Source organism: Mauremys mutica, chromosome 12 (assembly GCF_020497125.1).
Source record: "Mauremys mutica isolate MM-2020 ecotype Southern chromosome 12, ASM2049712v1, whole genome shotgun sequence".
Lineage (NCBI taxonomy): Eukaryota > Metazoa > Chordata > Testudines > Geoemydidae > Mauremys > Mauremys mutica.
The window spans coordinates 72443193-72466187 of NC_059083.1; the positions used below are offsets into that span (position 1 = coordinate 72443193).

General features: G+C 42.8%; 1 long non-coding RNA gene across 2 annotated transcripts in view; it reads left to right on the plus strand.

The window, feature by feature from the left end:
- LOC123346471 overlaps nt 1-22995 on the plus strand; it is a 247359-nt gene that overhangs the window by 133716 nt on the left and 90648 nt on the right. Inside the window, exons 1-2 of one of the 2 annotated variants that reach the window (XR_006572999.1) lie at nt 573-679; nt 18242-18401. This is a non-coding gene — a long non-coding RNA (uncharacterized LOC123346471). Of the gene's footprint in view, nt 1-572; nt 680-18241; nt 18402-22995 lie in introns of those variants that run through there. The other variant, XR_006572998.1, reaches the window with a different exon arrangement.

Genomic DNA, 22995 nt, shown 5'->3' on the forward strand with positions numbered 1-22995 from the left:
TAGTGTAAAACACTACAGAGAAAATCTATAAAAACGGGAGAGACTCTTTGATACTTCCTGGAAGTACATCTACATGAATTTGAGTTCTTTGTTTCCCAGAGTTCATAGTTGTGTGAAATGAACAAAAAGGACAAATACGCTTTCTCTCTGAAGGAAGCAAAGTGAGGTTACACACTCTCTTTTTTTCCAATGAGATACAGCCTTGTCTGATCCTCAGCTGGGGTAATGAAAGAGAAATCTTCTCAAAATTATCAAGATCACAAAATGTTAGCACATCAGAATTGAATGGCATCGTCACCATAACCTAATTTGATTACAATGTATGGAAAGTCATCTATCACCCTAGGCAGAATACCTAAGAAGATGTCCATGAAAACAGAAAAATAACCCACCCTCAACAAATCACAGAATGACCAATAACAAGGTACCCTACAACTAGTGAGCTTTTCAGAAATCACGATGTATTTGCTAAACTAACCTTAAATTATAACATTATTTCCTTCAAATCCCTTTATTTATAATCCATTCTTCTTCTTAAATCTCCTTTTATTTAATTCATTACTCTACTCTTGGGAAAAGGCAGATTAATAATGCTGCGCTGTACAGGATAGGACATGCATATTTATGAAACCTCATGAATTATTCGCCAAATTGAGTCAAGTCAACATTCATCTTGGAGGTAAGCAATTAAAAGTACTTGGCTTGTGAGACAATCAATCAATTGAAATTTCAGTTCTTGATCACATGGTTTGAAATGCAGTTTGACAAAAAGTAACATTGCAGAATACAAGATATCCCTGGTGTGGGAGGATGGGACCTTTACACTTTAAATATTAGAGGGGTTTTTGGAATCATAAAATGTTGTGGTTTATAAAGGTGCCATATATTTTTAGAAAGCTGTCACTGTGGAAAGTTCAGAAATTAAAGATGGATGTTTTACAATGCACTTGACTTGTCTGTGGGGTGAGAGAAAAAGTTTTCTGCAAACACTTTGGAGGACAAGATTAAAGTTCAAAAGAACCTAGATAAATTGGAGAATTGGTCTGAAACCAACAAGATGAAATTCAGTAAGGACAAGTGCAAAATACTGCAATAAAGTAGAAAAAAATCAAATGCACAACTAAAAAATGGGGAACAACTGGTTAAGGAGTAGAACTGCTGAAAAGGATCTTGGGGTTATAGCTGGATCAATGATGTAAAAATGGCATTCTGGGATATATGAACAGGAGTGTCGTATCTAAGACACAGGATCTACTTGGATAATGGTGAGGCCTCATCTGGAGTATTGTGTCCAATTTTGGGTGCCACACTTTCGGAAAGATGTGGACAAGTTGGAGAGAATCCAGAAGAGAAAAGCATGAGCAAAAAGGAATGATAAAACGTTTAGAAAACCTGGCCTATGAGGAAAGGTTAAACTGGGAATGTTTAATCTTGCAAAAAGAAGGCTGAATTAGGGACCTTATAACAGTCCGTAAGTATGTTAAGGGCTGTTATAAAGAGGACTGTGCCACTGCTCTCTATGGCCAATGCAGGTAGGACAAGAAGCAATGGGCTTAATCTGCAGCAAGGGAGATTTATGCAGGGCTGGCTCTAGGCACCAGCAAACCAAGCACGTGCTTGGGGTGGCATAATTCCAGGGGCGGCATTTTGCTTTGGCAGTTGCGCTCTCGGAGGTTTTGAGTTTTTTTTAGAGCCAGCCCTGGATTTAGGTTCGATATTAGGAAAAACTTTCTAACTATAAGGGTAGTTAAGTACTGAAATAGGTTACCAAAAAAGGTTGTGGAATCCCCATCATTGGAGGTTTTTAAGAACATGTTAGACAAACAACAGTCAGGGATGGTCTAGGTTTACTTGGTTCTGCCTCAGTCCAGGGGACTGGACTTGATGACCTCTCAAGGTCCCTTTCCATGCTTCTGTACTGTGGAAGTTAACCAATGTGTATAGGGAGTATTTCCATTACTGTTACTAGATGTACAAAGCACTCTGGCTGATTAGAGCTGTTCATAACTTTTTCAATGGAGTGGTTTTCTTCAAAGTCAAATGTTTTGGGGAATGCATCAACTTCAATGAAATTTTAGCTGGAAAAATGTCCAAATAAACCATTTCAATTTTAGCTTTTCATTTGGATAATGTTGAAATGTTTTGTTACAATTCATCATTTTTATTTCATTTAGACTTTTCTATTAAACCATAAAAATATTAGATACATGTTATTTTATACTGTTTTGACTTTATAGAAAGAAAACATTTTAATGGCTTTGACTCAACCTTTTTCAGAATTTCTGTTCCACAGGAAAATTTTGCATTTTCGGGTTTTTCAGTCCAATTTAGAATAAAAACAAATTTTGAAATATCAGAATTTCCTGTGCAATAAAAATTCCCATTTCCATCCAGCCTTAGTTATAATCCAATTTTAGTTTTTGTGTGCCCAACTTTAGCCAGCCCATCATATCACAACAACTTTGAGAACTCCAGCAAAACAGCTCTGTTCAAACCCTTAGCTACACTGTTGATCACACACAAATGCGAGTTAACCCCAAACTCACTAAAATCCCCTTGTAAGGGCATGTCCTTAAGATGTCATTCAAAGACATTTCACCCAACCTGGCATGAAGGAACTAAAAAAAAATGTCAGATTAAAACAAAGGGAGCCATCTTAACCTAATAAATTTGAAAGGAACTTCTGCTTTGAACGTGAAAGGTTAGAGAAATATATTGCTCCCTGGAGTGCCTGGAATAAGCTGGGTGAAATTTACCCACCTGCCAAGGTCTGCACATGGATGCTCCATACTGTACCTCTTAATCTCTGTGTTAAGGCTGCATTGGCAAAGCCACCATGCAGAGGTTCCTCCATACCCCCTGTGCCCCATGGAGGAGGAATGTCTATGACAGTTCTGCCTAGGCTGGCATCATTGGGGAATAGAGTGGTGCCGAGAAAGAGTCTGTGGGATACGCAATTACAGACTCCAGCCCTTCAGCTGGAGTAAGAGGCTTTCTTCCTGGGCCCTGTGGTAAGTGCTGTATTTAAAAAATCCATTCAGACTCTGAGTCTGTTCTGCAGGATCCTCATGTTAAGGCCTTCTGCAGGGCATCTCACCTCAGACTTTGGTCTCAATGTCATTGTTGCTCCTTAGGATACATCCTGTATCAAATTTACAAGAAAATGTCAGAAATGTTTACATCAAAGTGCTATAACTAGCATTAGGTTTGAGAATAAAAGAGGATTCTTCTGCTGCCCTCAAGGGGAGAACATTGCCTTTCCCTGAAGTACCTGCGATTTCCTGGGTGCCAACGGGCCACAACTTAACCACTCCCCATTTCCCATGATCCTTATTTCCCAGAGAAGAACAGACCAAAGGCTGCTTCCCCATCTTTCATCTCCGTTTTCTCTCAGAGATTGCATTTGCCACTGAAAGGAAAAGAGGCAGCAGTAAGTAGTCCATGAAAATGTTTAGGTAGGTAAATTTGAAGACCGTTTTCCAGCCTCAGGGGTATTGGTGTGCAGCATCCATTGATGCTAATGGGATTTCTACACACCCATTCCTGCACATCAAGAATACAGACCTCAGTGTAATTCTTTGTTCCTTTCATTTGAGGTCTTTTTGCATTTGGTCATTTATAATTTACTCTCCCAAACTAGCTCTGAATCTCAGCTGTGGAGCTTGAAAATTACATTAATTGGTTGCAAGTGAATTAACCTTTTTTTACCCGTATAGTGGTCTGTGAGTCAAATGCCCTTTATAAAACATAACTATTTCCAATATTTCTAATATTTTTTTGTCAGCAGAAAGATGTCTGAAGCTTTTTCTTTACTACTTTCAGACTCCTAATCTTTAAAGAGAATTTTTAATTACTCTGCAATGTTCCTTCCTAGAGACAAACGTCAAATAGTAAATGGCATGTGTGAATCTGTTTAATATATTTTCTTTCTTTGTCGTTTCTTTATTTACTTATTGATTTGGGGCTTGATGCAAAGTCTGCTGGAGTCTTTGAGAGTCTTTGCATTGCCTTTAATGGGCTTTGGATCAGGCGATATTCAATGTGGCTATTGTCAACTGTGCGCCCACATACAATCATATGCAGACAGAGGTCTAATAGTGACTAAAAACTCACCATACCACTTCAGAATGTATTCTCCCCCCCCCCCCCCCCCGACCCAGGCATGGGCTAAGGAGGAGCAGTTGGGGAAGCACGTACCAGTGAATCAAAGTTCCCACCACCAGACCCTAGATGTAGAAATCTAGGGACTGTCAGCTCCATGTGCCAAGTTGGTTTCAATTACCAGCATGAGACACATTAGGACCGAGGGGCCTAATTCTCCATTGCTTTGCACTTTGTTTAGTTATTTGCACCTTTGTAAAGGGAGTGTATAGTGGGTATATAATACTAATAGAATGGCAGCTTTATGAACTCACTTTGCACCAGGGTAACTGACCACCCAAGGTGCAGGGGAATGAAGAATCAGGCCTGAAGGGTCTCAGGCTCTGCACCTGCGCTATGGGAGTAAAACTGGTCCCATAGGTAGTCAGGACTAAGTAGAATTCTGGAGATTAAATACCAGCACCTTAAATGGCCCCTAGAAACTCATCGTGAACCAGTGCATCTGTGGATAATGTAGTTTTGGTTATACAGTATTTTCAGCATACAGGTCTTATCCTGACATTTATTTATTATTAATATGACTGAGAGACTGGTGCAAAAAAATCACCCCTCCATAAATAATCACTTGAATTTTAAAATAACTTTATCCCAGCCATGCTCATTTCTTACAGCTATTCATACACGAGGGTCTGCTTTCAGAAATGGTTAGTTCACAGGCACCGTATGTCAATCTTGCATGTGCAAATAGTATAGCAAAGCAGTTTTTAAATATGCACAGACTTTCTGCAAAGCCTGAAGCCTGTGCTTATCTCTGATCACTGTGAGTTGTCCCGTTGTCTTCAGTAGGACTACTGCCAGTGCATACAGTTAAACACGGGAGTAACTCTTTGTACGTGCGGGGCCTTAGATTGTAAGCTCTTTGGGACTGTGGCTGTCTCTAGTATACATCTCCAGAGCACCGGGGACATTCAACCTGGATACTACTGTAATATATAAATAAATAATGATGTGTTACAATGTATTTGCATTACAAGTCCACACCCTGGTGTTTTTCTATACAATCCACCATTTGTTGTTTGTTTGTTTGCTCCAACCTCCTCCTGCTCTCTCCCTCCCAATCTCTTCACTTTAGCCTCACCTCACACCTGCCCTCTGTACTTTGCCCCCTCCCTCTTCTCACCTGCTCTGTCACCCCTCTCCCTTCCTTTTTCTTTCCATTCAGGTAATCCCTGAACTAAATCCCACCCCAAAAAACCCAGTTATGGAAGTAGCATCATGTTTGTCACCATGGTATTGATAGCTCTGCTTGCCTGCTCTATCCTTTCCCCTTACCTGTTTAGACTGTAAGCTCTGCAGGGACCCTCTACTACGCTGTGTTTGGCCCCAATCTCAGTAGGTCCCATGGTACTAGTATAATTCCCAAAATGAAGAATGATACACAACCCAAACTAGTTTCAAGTTGAAAGCAAACCTGAAAACTTCTTGCCCCACCGTTTAAATAGCCTGCACAACTATTGAGTGACTCTAGCTCAGTAACCTTTATGCTCTTGATGCTACACTTCACAAGATGCATGCATGATGAGACTTGCATCGGATTTATGAATTACTGAGCACATATTAGAAATATTATGCTGCACTCTTCCCACCATTTCATGGAATAATAAGAATGAAAAATGCTCAGGCTCCTAATACCATTCCTTTCAGGCTAATGCTTGCTGTTCAATCTTCTGAAAGGGCTCTCTCCTACTGTGTTTTCATTTGTACTGCAGGAGAAAGCAGAACAAAATGCATGGCAATTAGCAAATGACTGCCCTGTGAAAATGTGTGCCATAATCCTTTTAATTTGAGTAGAGTATCTTGCAAACAAATTTGAGAGGTGGGGAAGGGGTTTGCATAGGGTATAATTCCACCCGTTCGCCCAGTGAGCAAGAATTAACATATATTTCCAACACACTGAATCTTTCTTTGCCACTGTAACAGCCTGTATTCTAAAGAAAACAGCGAATTCCATAACACTGCATACAAATGCAATGTTAGTTCAGATTTATATTATCTTGATGTTTGACAGAAAGATAAGTTGAATTATGCAAGTTGGCATTTGTTAGGCATTTCAAGAGTATTCTGGGGGTGTCAAGCCTCAGTGTTTTTCCCATTCCAGTTTTCCTTAAATGAAGGGAAAACTCAAGGACTGTGCACTGAAGGACACATTTTGCTGCACAGATGATAGTTACATTTCTCCCATGCACCAACCACAGATGACTTCCTGCTGAGCAATTCTTATTTTAGGGGAAGAGAACACCAAAATGAAAGCAAAAGTAAAGTCTTCACGAAAGAACACCTGATGCAGGCATTGAAGCTGTCCTCCCCACAATGGAATCCCCATGTAGAGAGAAATGTGTGCTAATCACTGGGAAAAAAATCTCCCTCCAGCGTATTGGCAAAGCTGTGGTTGTGTAGAAATGTGGGATGTGGCTGCAGAGGCCAAAGGGATCAGTCTCCACGTTAAAAGGCAGGGACTTTTGGTCTCTTTTATGTTAGAGTTATGAAAAAAAATGGAGTTGTTAAACACAAGTTCTGATGGCTTTAATGCAAAGAACAGCTCATCCGGGATGCACCAGTAGAAAGGAATCAATGAATTTGTCTAAAATAACCACTGCTGAGCTCTGGTCTCAAGCTCTTGTACAAAATGGTATGACCTGGTTTTATGCTTGTTGCCTCTGTCTTTCATACACATGGTGCTAACCGCTTTACATATCCATGCAGGCAATTGCTGACTCTTCTCTTTCACACTAAACGCAAATTAATGTTACAAAGCAAAATTAGAGCAGGATCTGGGAATGAGAATGCAAATGTGATTTCATGGCACTGTGATCAAGGAGATACAATTCCCTGTATCAATATAGGCTTGAAAGAAGGTTCCGTCAGAGGCATAAAAACAAAAATACCCTGTAATCTGCTGGCATATTAATATGTTCCACCTCTCTTTCTGAAGTCTTAGTACTATATTGGAGTATTGAAGTCTAAGTATTGTTTTGTGTGCCAGGGACTGAGATGGCCTCCTCATTGCTGCATTCTGACCATATATTTCCAATGTGATTGTGGGAGTAGATGTCCCCAGATTTTATTTGCTCTTAAAAATAGAAAACCCCATTCCCCCTGCCCCTGCGGAGGTATCACTGAACTAAATAGTTCTCCTCTACAAACAAAGTTACACCTTTACAATTCATTCCCATTCTAAAAATGTCAGCCATGAGATGTGTGGGTGAAGTTCTCATCAAGGCATTGAAAAAGTCGGTCTATATAATAGGTTCCTTTAAAAAGTTTCCCATAAGACTATGGGCTGTGTTTTTAAAAAGCTGCCTAAGAGATCTGGACACCCAACTCCCATTAAAATTAATGGAAACTGGGTGACCAAATCCTTTAGTTGGCTTTGAAAATCTCAGCCTTGGAGTCTTTTAATTCTAGCTCTTACATTGGGATGAAAGTAAGGTCAGCAGTGATCAAAAGCTGTTACTATCTGATGGGTGTTTAGTGGCTGCACTTTCTGGACAAGTGCATGCGTAATAAAGCGACTACCACAAATGGCACTAACTTGTCAACATTACTGACAGTCTCAGCAGAATGTCAAAGGAATGAAGGGGCACAGACGGGTCAGGGGAGAGGCACGTTTGTGACACATTTTGTGGGGGTAAAACTTCCCACCTATGCAGAGGTCCAGCACAAGGGTCACTTGATGTAGACACCAATCCTGAGTTCAGTGGAACCACTTATATAAGTGTTGTAGGGTCTTGATCCTACAGCTTGCATGGGACCTTGCCATGAGGCATAGGTTTTGTGCTACTCCTCTGCGCTGCGCAGAGGGGAATATCACTCTGGATAAACCAAGAGCTAGCCCTATAGGGCTGTTAATCTGGTACCTTTTCAGTCCCAGTGAATTCAAATGAAAAAAGGGGTTCTCTGAATGCCATTAATTCAGGACTAACAATGTATCATTGTTCTAATCTGCAGTTTTAGAGGCACTCCAGATCATTCAGAAACAACAGAGACTAGCTGATTGTTTAATGCAGTTATAAGGACCTGCTTTAAAAAAATAATTTATCTACTGGCTGCTAGTGTTGCTTGAAATCGCTATTAAACATTCATGAGAGGAAGCATCACAGACAAATTAATAAACACCCCACGCACTAATCTAAAAAAAATACAAATCTGAAATCTTTGATGCTAAACTGATTAAAAGAAGAAACATTTTGCATGAAACCATTTGGCATATTTCAGTGCATTAACTGAGGCATAATGAAAATGGAAGTTACAGTAAAGGAAAGGAAAAATACCTTCTAAAGCAGGCTGCAATCCTGCAAAACACACCCGTGGACCTTTCTGTATGTGGTAGGGTGACCAGGTGTCCAATTTTCAACCGGAACACCCAGTCAAAAAGGGACCCTGGTGGCTCCGGTAAGGACTGGGTCATGAACAGTCCAGTTGGCAATGCTGCGGTACTAAGGCAGGCTAATCCCTACCTGTTCTGGCTCTGTGCTGCACCCCAGAAATGGCCAGCAGGTCTGACTCCTCAGTGGGGGAGCCATGGGGCTCCGCAAGCTGTCCCCGCCCCGAGCACTGGCTCTGCACTCTGTATTGGGAACCGGCCAATAGAATCTGAGGGGTGGTGCCTGCGGGCGAGAGCAGCGCATGAAGTCTCCTGACCACCACCACACACACCCCTGCCTAGGACCCGGACCTGCTGGCTGCTTCCAGGGCGTGCGCAGCGCAGTGCCAGGACAGGCAGGAAGCCTGCCTTAGCCCTGCTGTGCCACTGACTGGGGGCCACCCAAGGTAAGTCTGCACCCCAATCCTGAGCCCCAACCCCCTGCCCGAGCCCTGAGCCCCCCCAAACCTGGAGCCCCCTCCTGCACCCCAAAATCCTCATTCCCCCCCACACCCTGAACCCCTCATCCCCTGCCCCACTGCAGAGCCCGAATCCCCTGACTCAACCCACAGCCCCCTCCCGCACTCTGAATCTCTCAGTCCTACTCCTCAGCCTGGAATTCCCTGCTGCCACCCAAACCCCTCATCCCCAGCCCCATGCCAGAGCCTGTACCCCCTCCCACCCCCCAACCTCCTGCCTCAACCTGCAGCTCCCTCCCACATTCCAAATCCCTCGGCCCCACCCTCCAGCCTGGAGCCCCCCCAGCACCCCAAACCCCTCACCGCTTCCCGCACCCCAACTCCCTGCCTCAGTCTGCTTCAGTCTGGAGCCCCCTCCCCCACCCTGGGGCCCACACCCCCAGTTAGAGCCATCACCCTCCACACTCCAACCCCCTGCCCCAGCCCAGTGAAAATGAGTGAGGGTGGGGGATAGCAAGGGAGAGGGAATGTAGTGAGTCAGGGTCAGGGCCTTGGGGAAGGTGTGGGGAAGGGGTCAGGGCCTCAGAGAAGGGGCAGGGATAGTATGTTAGGTTTTGTGCGGTTAGAAAGTTGGCAATTCTAGTATGTGGGTACTCCTGTTAGCATAGTAAGCGCATATTTGCATGATCGGGTCCTTATTAAATAACAATCAAACAGAAGGTAATCATACCTACATAAATCTAATTAATCATTTAATACAATTTTCAAAAAAAGTTAATACTGTTGAAATTTTAGGGCATTTTGATTTGGAAACATGAAGGATTTTTTTCATGGTGAAGTTGGGGGGCAGAAATTCATAAAATCTTTTCATATATGAAAAATCTCTCCCCACATTCTACAGTTCCCATGGGGGTTGGGGAGGTGAAAGGAATTGGTTTTGGAATTAAAATGGAATGTATTGTACCTAAAGTGAGAGTGTGTGTATGTGTGTAGAAATAGAAATAACTCTTTGTTTCTTTTAAAAAAGAAAACAGGTTGCATTAGAAAAGAGGAAGATGCTGATGCATCTGTCCAATGTGTTATGTGTGTTTAATACTTTGCCATTCAGTGAAAAGGGGTTGCCATAACAACCATCATATCTTATGGTAGCTAGAGATGACTGAGATACATCTTCCTAAAGAACTCACTTTGCCAGAGTGTTATGTGGGTTGCAAAATAATTCTGTACATGAAAACCATGGCCCACATCCTTCCCTCTAGCTCTGAATGCAGAGAAGACCCCCTCTGTGTGGGCAGATCTCTGCCCTCCTACACAGAAGGAGAGAGCTGGTACCATGCTCCAATGTGCCCCCATACCAGGCCCGTGAGATGGCCTCTCTCTGTGGTTCAGGTTCAGGGGTGGGGAAGTGGGCAGGATGGGGTTAGCGATTGTCTCCAATTTGGTCCCACATAAATAAGAAGAGATAACTACAGTCTGGAGCTGTATTATCTTTTCCATGTAGCCCCATTTCCTTTCTCTCCGCTTCCCCCATCCCCTGCCCCCACCAATTAAATTCTGGGTGCAGCCATAACTGGGGAAGTCCTAGATAATGTGACATCCCTGGAGATGTGCCAGCAAGGTGCAGGGGGAGGAGGGGCTCAGATCTGGTACTGAGGCACAGGGCCTCCTTCTGGATGACCCTAGGTGATGGCCTGGTGGCCTTTCCCATGGAGGAAGCCCTGTCTTTCCCTCTCCCTAGGGAACAATGTGTAGGGAGGGATCCAACCTGATGGGATGGGATTCTGTTCTGTATAGGTTTCTGTACTGCGCTCATCACCATTGTATCTGAGCATCTTCTAGCAGTGCAACGTGGCTAATATCTGTCCTGTGTTCTTTGTTCTCTGATTCTCTTCCCAGGGGGAGAAGCTTGTGGAGTGAAGTGTCATTTTTAGTAGCATGGGTTTTATTTGTTTTGTTTTCTATATGGGCTGTGATGTATTTATCGTATGGAAGGCAAGGTCAAAGAAATGTGCCTTGCTCGTAGAGCAGAAGGTGGTGAGGCTTGTGATAGTCCTTAGTTCCTGGGGGAGTTTGTTCCACAAGATGGGATCAGGTTATCTGACCTTCTACATGGGGTGTGTGTGTGTGTGTGTGTGTGTGTGTGTGTGTGTGTGTGTGTGTGTGAGAGAGAGAGAGAATTTTTCTTAGTACTCTAACGCACTGTGTAGATATTGTGTATGTTGGAAAGGGTTTGCTTCTTATTTGAAAGCAGCGTTTTTACAAATTAGTAAGAGTCGCTTGCACAAGAAAAAGAACCGAATTCCTTCACCTGAAGAAACATATATGGAAAGATCAAATCCCGTCGTGTTTTTAATTGTAATTTAATATAATGTTGCATACAAATAGAAATTTTTAAATAATCATTGAAATCACATACATTGAACTCCTGTTTATGTACTGTATGTTTTATTTTGGAAATTTTTGTCTGAACAGTTGACATTCTTCTGAAACAAGATTTAATCCGTTCTCTTTTCTCGGTCCCCTCCCCTGGGACTCTCAAACTCCATTCAATATGAGGTGACATAACAGAGAGAAAGCTCTCGGGTCTGGCACTCTTTCTATCTTTTGTACTCCCACCCATCACCATAGTATCTGGGCACCTTCCATGTAAAATAATGCCCTAGTCCTTGGCTCGTCTCCATTGTTGGGTTATAGAAAGCTCGGCTTGTCTTAAAAAAAAAATGTTGAAGTGGGAGAGAGGAAGTGTTAATTCTGTGCATGGCATTCTGTTAATGGTGGAAAATTTTTAACAAATAGGAAGGTTTTGCAACATTTCCTAACTATGGGTAGACCTCCTATGCATCTAAATTTGTCTCTCTGCTAGGATCTGATTGTTGTTGTTATTACTTTATTGTCTATATTCTTGTAGTGCCTTGGGATGCCAACCGAGACCTGGGCCCCGTTGTGCCAGGCATTGTATAACATAGAAGAGAAGCTAGTCCCTGCCCTAAAGAGCTTACAAAGACAAAGAAGCCGATATAGAGAGACAGCAAATAAGCAATTGATCAGATACCCTATTTGTATTTCAAATAAAATATCTCTAAGGCCGGGATTTTATTTTACATTGTAAAGGGTTTGATCCTGTGAGGTACTGAGCACCCTCAACTCCCTTTGACTTTTCTGGGTGTCTCAGCCCCGCTCAGGATCATACAAAATAAAACTCACTTTTCTTCTGCAGCTGGCTCATCTAATGAATTCCTCCACCCTATGAAGTTAAGTCTGAGCCCAGGAAGTAATACATAAAGATCATTCTCTTCCTCCTCTCCCCACAGCATGTTTTGCCAAATCAGCAGCACTGAAGGTCACCTCTGAATGAGATATGTTTTTGCCTCAAGTTATTCTGTATTTGTCAAGTGCAATATATTTCAAAATGGGTTGGGCCGTCATGGGTCACATGTAATGAAAGAAATATTATTTTTATTATTATTTAGTATTTCTTTTGTAGTAGAGCCAAGGGGCTCCCTGCAGGGCTCCATTGTGCTAGGCACTATACAAATACACAACAAAAAAACCCTCTGTGCCCTGAAACACATTATATTCTGAGCATCCTGTACTCACGCGCACAGAGCCTCTTGCTCCATGCACCTCCATATATACACATACATTGTGGTAGCCTTTTCTCTGTCTGTAGAACCCATCATAGTAATAGAATAAGTACCGTTATTGCAATAATTTTACTATGTGGTATGAATATGAAATGAAAAGGAGTACCTTAGTGTTCACTTATCTCCACCTGAGATATGGTTATTTGCTGAAAAAAATTACCATAGATTACCCATAATATGATGAGATATTTATACAGATATAGTGTATATTTTAGTATATTCATAACATGATACATAACATGTAAATCTGGAAATGAACATTCCTCGCTGCTTAGAATAATTTTTTGTGTTGAAATTCTTTCTGTGTAGAGGAGACAGCACAAGGTCTATGGGCTTAAAAGGGATTTAGAATAAATAAGCTTTGTTCTGGTCCTCTGCACAGTGTGAATGTCAAACCCATAATCTTCACTGTATATTTGTGTATGTTGATTTTATATATATTTTTAATAATCATTTTATGCAGTGGGAAATGATCTACTGGCCATAGCTCTCTCTCCAGTACTAGAGAGCCCAAACGTTAAAATATCAAAGAAATGTAGGCCTGGAAAGGACATCAAGAGGTCATTTAGTCCATCCCTTTGTGCTGAAGCAGGATTAAGTATGCCTAGAGTCATGAGTCAGGCCCCCCAAAATCAGTTGATTGGTTAAAAATTGCACTTTTTTTTTTTAAATTGGGAGGAGGAGTTACTTGTATTCTTGTTTTTGAGTCTTTAGGTTGCACTCAAGCCATATTTTCATGCTTTTCTTCACAATCATGAGGGCTAAAAACTTACTTTTTTTAAAAATGAAAGCTGAGAATTTCATGAACTCACAAGACCCCACCAGCTTCCAGAAGAATACAATTATTGCGGGACTCACAATAAAATCATGATTGTTGGCAACACTGTTCTGATTTAAAGCCCACTGAATCAACAGGAGTCTGCCCAGTGACTTCAGTGCGCTTTAATCAGGCCCTAAATAGCCACTTCTATTTATACTATTTGTAATGCTTCATTAACATAACCTATGAATAGGACCCTACCAAATTCATGGTTCATTTTGGTCCATTTCATGGTCATGGGATTTCAAAAATCATAAATTTCATTATTTCATATATTTAAATATGAAATTTCATGGTGTTGTAACCATTGGGGTCCTGACCCTAAAGGTGGGGGGGAGAGTGTTTGTAAGGTTATTGCAGGGGGAGGGTCACAGGATTTCCACCCTTACTTCTACGCTACTACTGGTGGTGGTGCTGCCTTCAGAGCTGGGTGGCCAGAGAATGGTGGCTGCTGATCAGGAACCCAGCTCTGAAGATAGCGCTGCCACCAACAGCAGCACAGAAATATGGCTGGCATGGTATGGTATTGCCACCCTTACTTCTGCACTGCTGCCCTCTCTGGCCCAGCAACCGCCAGTCTCCAGCCACCCAGCTCTGAGGGCAGCACAGAAGTAAGGATGGCAATACCATGACCCCCTCCCAATAACCTTGCCCCCCCGATGACCCCCTTTTGCGTGGGGATCCCCAGTTTCAGAAACACTAGTGAAAGCTGTATAGTGTAGGGTAAAAGTACACAAAAGACCAGATTTCACGGGTGAGACCAGATTTCATGGTCCATGACACATTTTTCATGGCCGTGAACTTGGTAGAGCCCTACCTGTGAAGCACATATATAGGTATCCTCTCACACAACTGTGAAATAATCTCTCTCAGAATCTGCCAGTCCTGCAGAAAATATCTCCATGGCTGTCTGAGTGAGTCAAATCTCACCAGAAAATTAGGGTTGTCAACTCTCCAGGATTGTCCTGGAGTCTCCAGGAATTAGAGATTAATCTTTAATTAAAGTTTATGTCTTGTAATGAAACCTCCAGGAAAATATCCAACCTAAATTGGCAACCCTACAGGAAATTCCTAGGGGGTTTTGCCACTGAAATCGGTGGGTGCAAGATGGGGCCAATTATTCATTTTTGTTGGAAAGGGGAGAAAAGTAAACACTCCCAGATAAAACTTGTATTGGTACAAATGAACCAGAGTCTGGACCATGTTAACCAGCATTTTCAAACTATTTAATCATAAAAGACATCATAGGCTGCCTCTAAACGCAGTTACCTTCTGGTATTCCTGGTACACTTTGCTTTTTCTACAATATAAGATGATCTGTAATTATGGGGCTACTCCCAGAAGTTCTGTTTTTCATAGAGTGGGAATGTTTATTTCAGCAATGAATTCATAGTGCGTTTGTTTTCTCAGTGCATAATCACAAACAGAGAATTCTGTAACCTCTTGTGAATGTAGCAACTAAATAGATTCCAAAATGTGTCCTGTGGATTTGCAGGATGGAAACATGTTTATTCAACATTGACTTATTTTCACCTGCACATCAGCTCATTGGCTGGAAGGCAGAGAACTGTGTGTCTGTTTTAATGTTGCAAGATGAAGTAGATAAGTCATCAGTCAGGTACTATTTTTACTGGACAAATTACTCCCTGCTTATCCTAACCAAGCTTTACACATATTGATGCAGAAACCAAAATCATCTAAATTGAAAGAGGTTATAATTATAGGTATATGTGAAAAGAGAAGCTTTTTCAACTGTTTCTAGACACTGACTGTTTGTACCAAGAAATACTTTTAAAATAATACAGGAAAGTCACTGGCTAGCGAACAAGGGAGTTTGAGTGGGAGATCCCCCGCTGAAGAAGAAGCAAGCACTAATTCTTGGGGTTAGTGTGAGTGAGCTTGTTTGTATGTTTGATTTTTCTTTTGGCTTGCTTAAAGTTTACAGTGAGGTCTGTTGAGGATTGTGTGTTTAGGGAATGTGAAGGATTGGTGGCCAGAGACCTACTCGCTGAGTGTGAGCTAGCAAGGTTCTAGCCTCCTGTCCTTTGTTCCTTGATCCATCCTGCTGATCACCCTTCCCCGGCGTGTTAATGAGGGACCAGGGCTGACCTAGGAGAGAAGGGCTTAAAACTCAGAAGCTAAGGGGAAGCAAACAGCAGAGTCTGAGAGGGAGTTTGTAGGAAAAGTAAGAATACAATCACCATGGTTCGGAGAGGCTACATCACCAAGCCAACACTATTCCTGGCCCCTCAACTTGCACCTATGTCAAAACAGAGAACCCAACCATGGATGGCTGTACTCAGGTCCTGGTGTGGATTTCCAGAGAGTGTGGCCTGCATTTCCCTGTCATAGACAGCCAGGCTGGGGAGACCATCAAGTGTGAGAGATGGGCAAGCTACAGGAGGAGGTAGCGAGGCTGAGGAGCATCCAGGGACATGAGGAACTTATTGAAAATATGCATACGGAAATTTCCAAGCAATCCAACTGAAGAGGACTGCAGTACCACCTCCAGAGGAGGATGAAACAGTGCCTTCACAGGGAAGAAGGTGGCTGATGGTTACATCGGGCAGCAGGCAGTTCCCCAACCCTGCTCCCAACTCAATATCCATAGAGATGAAAAAAACAGTATGCTGCCCCAACGATGAGGAATCTCCCCCAGAGGTGGAGGAGGAGAAACCATATACAACCAAGGCTGGGAGCAGGGCCACCCAGAGTGGGGGGCAAGTGGGGCAATTTGCCCCTGGACGCCGCAAGCCCTGGCTGAGAATCCCTTCCCTGGCTAGAAGCACCTTTTAAAATTTTTACTCACCCAGTGACAGTCCTGGTCTTCGGCGGGCCCTTCACTCACTCCGGGTCTTCGGCGGCACTTCAGCAGCGGGTCCTTCAGTGCTGCCGAAGACATGGAGTGAGTGAAGGACCCGACGAAGACGATGAAGACTTGGAGCGCCGCCCGGTGAGTACAAGCACCGCAGCGGGTGGCACCTTTTTTTTTTATGTCTGCTTCCCTGCTTTGCCCCAGGTCCCCTCAATCCTCTGGGTGGCCCTGGCTGGGAGGATCATGGCCATCACACTGAAGAAGAAACAAAGGGTGGTGGTGGTCAGTGACTCCCTTCTAAGAGGGATGGAGGCATCCATCTGCTGGCATGACATGGCATCCCACCAAGGGCCCATATCTGAAACACTATGTAAGGATCACCAAGGATCATCTGGCCCTCTGACTACTACCCCATGCTCTCATCCATGTGGGCATGATAGAGCAAGGTATAACCCTGAGCAGATCAGAAGTGACTACAGGGCTCTGGGAATGAGGGTGAAGGAGCTGGGGGTGCAGGTAGTATTCTCATCTGTCCTTCCAGTCAAGGGTAGTGGCCCAGGCAGAGACAGATACATCCCAGAGGTGAATGCATGGCTGCGTGGATGGGGCTGCCAGGAGGGATTCGGCTTCCTTGACCAAGGAGGTTTTTCCAAGGACTGCTGAGCAGAGGTGGGGTCCACCTATCAAGGAAGGGAAAGAGTATCTTCAGATACAGACCGGCTAACCTAGTGAGGCAGGCTTTAAACTAGGTTTGATGGGGGCAGGAAACAAAAGCCCCCAGGTAAGCCAAAAACATGGAGACTTGGGTGAAGGGCCAGAATCTGTGAGGAATATGACCTATTATAGCAGACCAGATGAGAGGGAATACAGAGAGGGAATCTAATGAACATCTTAGATGTCTATATACTAATGCCAGAAGTATGGGGAATAAACAGGAAAAACTATAAATTGGCATAATTGGCATCATAGAACTTGGTGGGATAATGCACGTGACTGGCATATTTGTATAAAAGTCTACAGCTTGTTTAGGAAGGACAGGCAGAGGAAAAAGGCAGGAAGTGTTGCCTTGTGTATCAGAGATGTATACATTTGCACTGAGGGTGAGAGAGAAGCAGGAGCCAGACCTGTTGAAAGTCTCTGGGTAAGGATCAAGGGGGTAAAAAACAAGGGTGAGGTCATGCCAGCTGCCTGCTATAGACCACCTAACCAGCTACAAAATGATTAAATGTCTAGAAAAATGACCTATGAGGAAAGATTGAAAAATGGGCTTTTTTTAGTCTGCAGAAGAGAAGACTTAGGAGGGGAACATAACAGTCTTCAAGTAAATAAAAGATTGTTATAACGATGAGGAAATTGTTCTCCTTAACTGCTGGCGACAGGACAAAAAGTAAAGGGCTTAAATTGCAGCCAGGAAGATTTAGGTTGGGCATTAGGAAAAACTTCATAACTGTCAGGGTAGTTAAGCGCAGGAAAAAATTACCTAGGGAGGTTGTGGAATTTCTGTCGTTGGAGATTATTAAAAACAGTTTAGACAAATTCCTGTCAGGGATGGTCTAGATAATATAGTCCTGCCTAAGTGCAGGGAACTGGACTAGATGACTATTGAGGTCCCTTCCAGTCCTACATCTCTATGATTATATGATAAACTAAAAGAAAATCCTGTTGATTTCAGACTGATGCTGGAGCAAAGGGGTTTAGTTGGCAAAGAACTGAGAATAATATGAATATACAGTAGGGTTTTCATCAGTGAGGGCTGCTAGCTCCAACACTTGCCAATATTTACATTAGATACTGGTTCTTATTTGGGGATGATTGACTCTGAGGAACAAACAGGTCCAAGTCATTAAAACTGGCTTATGCTGGCAGGACATGTTAATTCTAGGGATGAACAAATTGGTATAGATAAATGAAGAACTGCCCCTCCCCCCACCCAATCTGCATCTTCACCTAATTTTAGACTTTCTTTCAGAAGGTTCTGAAATGTCGCATCTTTTTCTCTTTTATTTTTAATTTGTGCAGCTCTGCACTTAACGTAAATGGAGCCAGAATCACTGATCTACCAGGAAACTGGGACTTACTGCTGTGTGCAAAGCCTGATTTGAAGAAGGAACAATCTGAAGTCTTATGAGAGAGCCCATTTTCACAGGATTAAGAGCCCAGTTTTAAAAATACACAATTGGTGAGTTTTAATAAGCACCCACACTTTAAGATGCTTATCTTTATTGAACTTAACTGCTGACTCGCTTGAGGTTCACTTGTCACTGGCTACTGGACAAGTTTTCCACTCACTTACTCTGGTTTTATGCTGGTGCGCACCATTGACTTTAGTGAAGTTACTCCTGCTTGACAACAGTGTGAGAGCAGAATCAGGCCTGTTATTTTTAAGCCATACTGTGATAGAAGTGTGCATGGTGTTTGTTACCAGAAATGAGCTTCATTGGCTGGGTTTGGGTTCTGATAAAACCTTAGTCATATTTGCTTTCCAGTGATGAACCCAAAACTACTTTGGATTTGGGGATTCATGAAGCCTGATTTTACACACACACACACACACACACACACACACACACACACACACACACACACACACACGGTGTGAGATTCATCCTAGCTGCTGCAGGAAAGTGTAAACTTAGAGCCAAAGCAAAACTGGCATTAATATCAACGGGAGCAGGACTGGCTTTATGAAGGGTAGGGCCCGATTTGAATACCCGGCGGCGGTCCAGGGCTTCGGCAGCACTTTGGTGATGTGGGGTCCACTCCAGGTCTTCTGCAACACCGAAGGATGCCCCCGCCGCCGAAATGCCACCGAAGCCCCAGAGCGGGACCCCCCTCTCTCTTCCCCCCCACCGCTGGGTGAACTGGGGAAATCAGCTTAAAGCCAGCCTTGAACAGGAGTTTTACCTGTCCTGATCACCGAGTAAAAAGTGAAGTAAGGGTTTGATGATTTGGTCCTGACAAAAGAACAGGGTTGCCTTGAAGGTGTAGTGCAGTAAAAGTGAATGGTGTGGAACTGACAAACCATTTCATGGGCTATAACCACAGACATTGCAGGACTCTCCAAAACAACAAACAATATATTCTTCTTCTATCTTTCCAATTAACTTTTTAAAGCCTCTCCTGGCTTTGTGGGACCATTGCAGCAAGTTCAGAACAATGTATGAAATGAAAAAGGAAGCACAGCCTGTGCTCTGCAGTCTTGTGCAAAGTTATTTTGGGCTATTACATTGAACTCATAAAGAGCCAGCACAGATCCGAATTTTATGTGAGAGAAGGAACAAAGAGTCAAATTCAAAGGTGGCCCTAAGTTGGTGTAACTTCTACCTTCTTCCGGTTCTCTCTGCTAGTCAGTTCCCCGTACAATGATTTCCTTAAGGTCATATCCAGGTACTGAAGGGTGCATCTTCTGAGAGAGATTGTTCTTATGGTTAAAGCATGTAATTGGTGCTCAGGAGACCTTGGTTCAATGTTTGCTCTGCCAAAGACCATCTGTGTCACTTTGGACAATGGATTTAGCTACTCTTTTTCAAGTGCCCATCATGCACATTTGGGAACAAATTTTCAAGAGTGGTCAGCCTCCAGCATCTCCAGATGATACTCAATGCTCAACATGTTAAGTTCTTTGGAAAATAAACCAGCACTGAGCATATTTCAAAATATCTATGTATCTTATGGTTATAAAAGCTATAATGAGCTATAATGTTTGGATCAGAACTTTCCCAAGACTTAAAGATATGTGGATCTGGATTTTGGTTCAGCACAGTAGAGGGAAGGGGCCCAATTGTGAATTTTGGTTTGCAAAAGTAATAGATGAACTATAAGAGGAATCAGCTTCTCTGTGTAAAACTGAATTGCCTGTCATTATTTATTAAATGCATCCATAAATCCATAATTAAATAGGATTCTTTTAAATTATGTAGTCCAAATTATTGAAATCAAATGATCAGATTGTAGATCATCTGGTCTAATTCAAAGTGGGCTTGTTTAGTTTCTAATTGTATGAAGTCCAGGTGATTCCCAAGGTGATTCCCAAGTCTGTGGGTGCGTGTGTAGCACAGTTGAATATGGGCAAGACAAGCAAGGCTAGATTTAGAAAACAGGTGTGCAACACAACTACATTCTCATTGTGTACGCTGTGATTACCCTTTGAGGGAAACCAAAGCTGCAACCATGAAACCGAAACTATCGGATCAGTTACAATGGACCTGGACAAGGAGTAGAAACAGAAACTAATAAGACGGTAGAAGTCTGGTGGCCTCCAATTTGCTTAATGATTGCAAAAAGAGTCAACTGTACGGTTTTCATGTTCATTTCTATGAATTAAGCTTGAAATTCATGCACAGTCAGAGTGAGGCTCCAGACTTCTTGTTACAAAGGACAGGGTGATTGCCTTCTGATCCTTTTCATTAGCTATCACTAGGTTGCTACCATTAGATTAGGAAAGGATGAAGACCTTAATCGCTGTTTCAGTCGATGCCACATTATCTATGCAGTGCATATTTTGTACTTAATAAATACTTAGAAGAAGATCAAACTAATTTGTATTTGTAATGGGTTGGCCGCTTATACATGTTACTGAACTGTAAATGGTGCACCATAAACAAGAAAAGGCCTGATCCTGTGAAGTGCTGAGCCCATCCTTTGAACTCCAACTAGCAAAGATCCGTGAACTAAAAATTTGAGCTGGTTGGGAACTTTCTGACAAATTGCTTATCATTGAAAAAATACTGATTCATCAAAACCAAAACTCTGAAACAGGGTCTATTTTGGCAAATGTCCTGACTTTTTTTTTTTTTAAGTTTTGAAACTGTTAAAACATTTTGTGTTGACATTTTTCAAATAAAAACTGAGGTTTTCCAGTTTGAAACAACTTTTCAGTTTAAAATTTAAGGTAATGAGAGTAGAAAAAAGGTTGTTTAGAGAAAGAAAAAGCTCAAAATCATAGTGAAACCTTTTGATTAACCTGAACTGGACAAAGAGAACGTGTTTCTCGTTTACAAATATTTTCAAGATTTCAACTTTTCATTCAGATTCAAGATAGGAAAAAATTTGAAACCCTTGAAAATATTCACTGGATGGCTCCCACCCAGCTTGACTAAAATTCTATAAGTATCATTTGGCCCAGTAGTCTGTGAAGGATCTGAAATTACCAAGAAAACTGCTCAAGGATATACATGGGCAGTTGAGATCTGGGTTTGGAGATCGGGGCAATTACAAAGTCTCTCCCCACCTATTGATCAACCAACTATTCATCATATTCATTGCCCCAGGGAGTATCATTTACTGTTCCTCACAAAATAATGCCTAGGCACCCTTTGGTACCTTCCAGGCAATAATTGGAAAGGGTCAAGAAAGAGAAACCAAGGACCAGTTGGCAGAGTCCCCCCTCCCCATTGTTCCATTTCATGTGTGTCTACACTGCAATCAGAGGTGCAACTGCAGCAGGTGCGGACATGCCTGAGCTGGCTTTGAGGTAGCTCAGATAACAATAGCAGTAAAGCCACAGCAGCACTGGCAGCACCTTGTTCTATGCAACCCCACCTGGGACACTGGGTATGTACTTGAGCAGCCAGCCTGTGCTGCCGTGGCTTCAATGCTATTGGTATCTGAGCTCGCTCCATGAAAGCCAGCTCTGGTATGTCTACACATGCTGCAGTCACACTTCTGATTTCAGGGTAGACATACCCTCAGGGGAGGAGGGCAGAATTCGCCACCTACCATGGCATGAGCTGTGGAGCTTGCCCCCACACTTCATAGATCCCTGAGGGATTATGTTTTGTGAGGAATCACCATGGAACAAGTGAGGGAGATGATCACCTGCCCCCACCCAATGTGGGTCTGACTCCAGTCTGCTCAGTCCCAAGCCATGAGGCTTGCTGAGTTCTTTCCCTTTGCCTGGTCTACTCAATCCTTGTCTTCCTCACCCCCCATGCTGGCAAAGTCCCACCCACTTTATACCCCCTATCTGCTCAACTTCTGTCCATTTCCCCTGTGCAGATCCCAAACCCACAGAGGGCTCACAGAGGCTAAATCCACATAGCATTAAAAAAACCCCAACATGGCTGGCCTGGGTCAGCTGACTCGGGCTTGCAGGGTCCAAGTGTAACCCACACACGTACTGCATGTGGTGTTGAGAGGGAGGGGGAGGGATGAGTCTACTCTACACCCTTAGCTAACAGCCAGTTGGCTTTTAGCTCATGCAGTAGAAGCTCCAGAGGCCCCAGGTTTGATCCCACCAATGACCAGGGTCTGTCGGTGTTACACAGGCTCTGGGCTGAAAAATCGCTATGTAGACGTTCAGGCTCAGAGTGGAACCTAAACTGTGGGACCATCCCCGCATTGCAGGGCTGTAGTCTGCCTTGCAGGGTAACATCATAATAGCTGAGAGGAGACTGAAGTGCCGCAGCTAAGTGCTGTGTTGTGCAAAGTTCTTTCAGTTTATGAACAGTTAGATGGTTTCCCATAATGCTGGGTGGCATATTAAAAAGGTATTAAAAGTGAGTTAGCAATCCAATCAAAGACTGTGATAGCCCATAGGGGAATGAGTATAGGTACATGCTGTTCACACCAGCACATTATGGTAAATACTTTCCATTTTTCAGAACATTTCTACTTTAAGTACCATAGTGTTTTGTTCACGGCATTACAGGGGGAAAAAAACATTTATAGCTGTTCATAAATACAAAGTCCAATGACAAAACCAATTCTAAAAAAAAATAAAGAATTTGCACTTAGAAGACAGGTTACAAATACCTCCATGGGCTGGAAAAGAC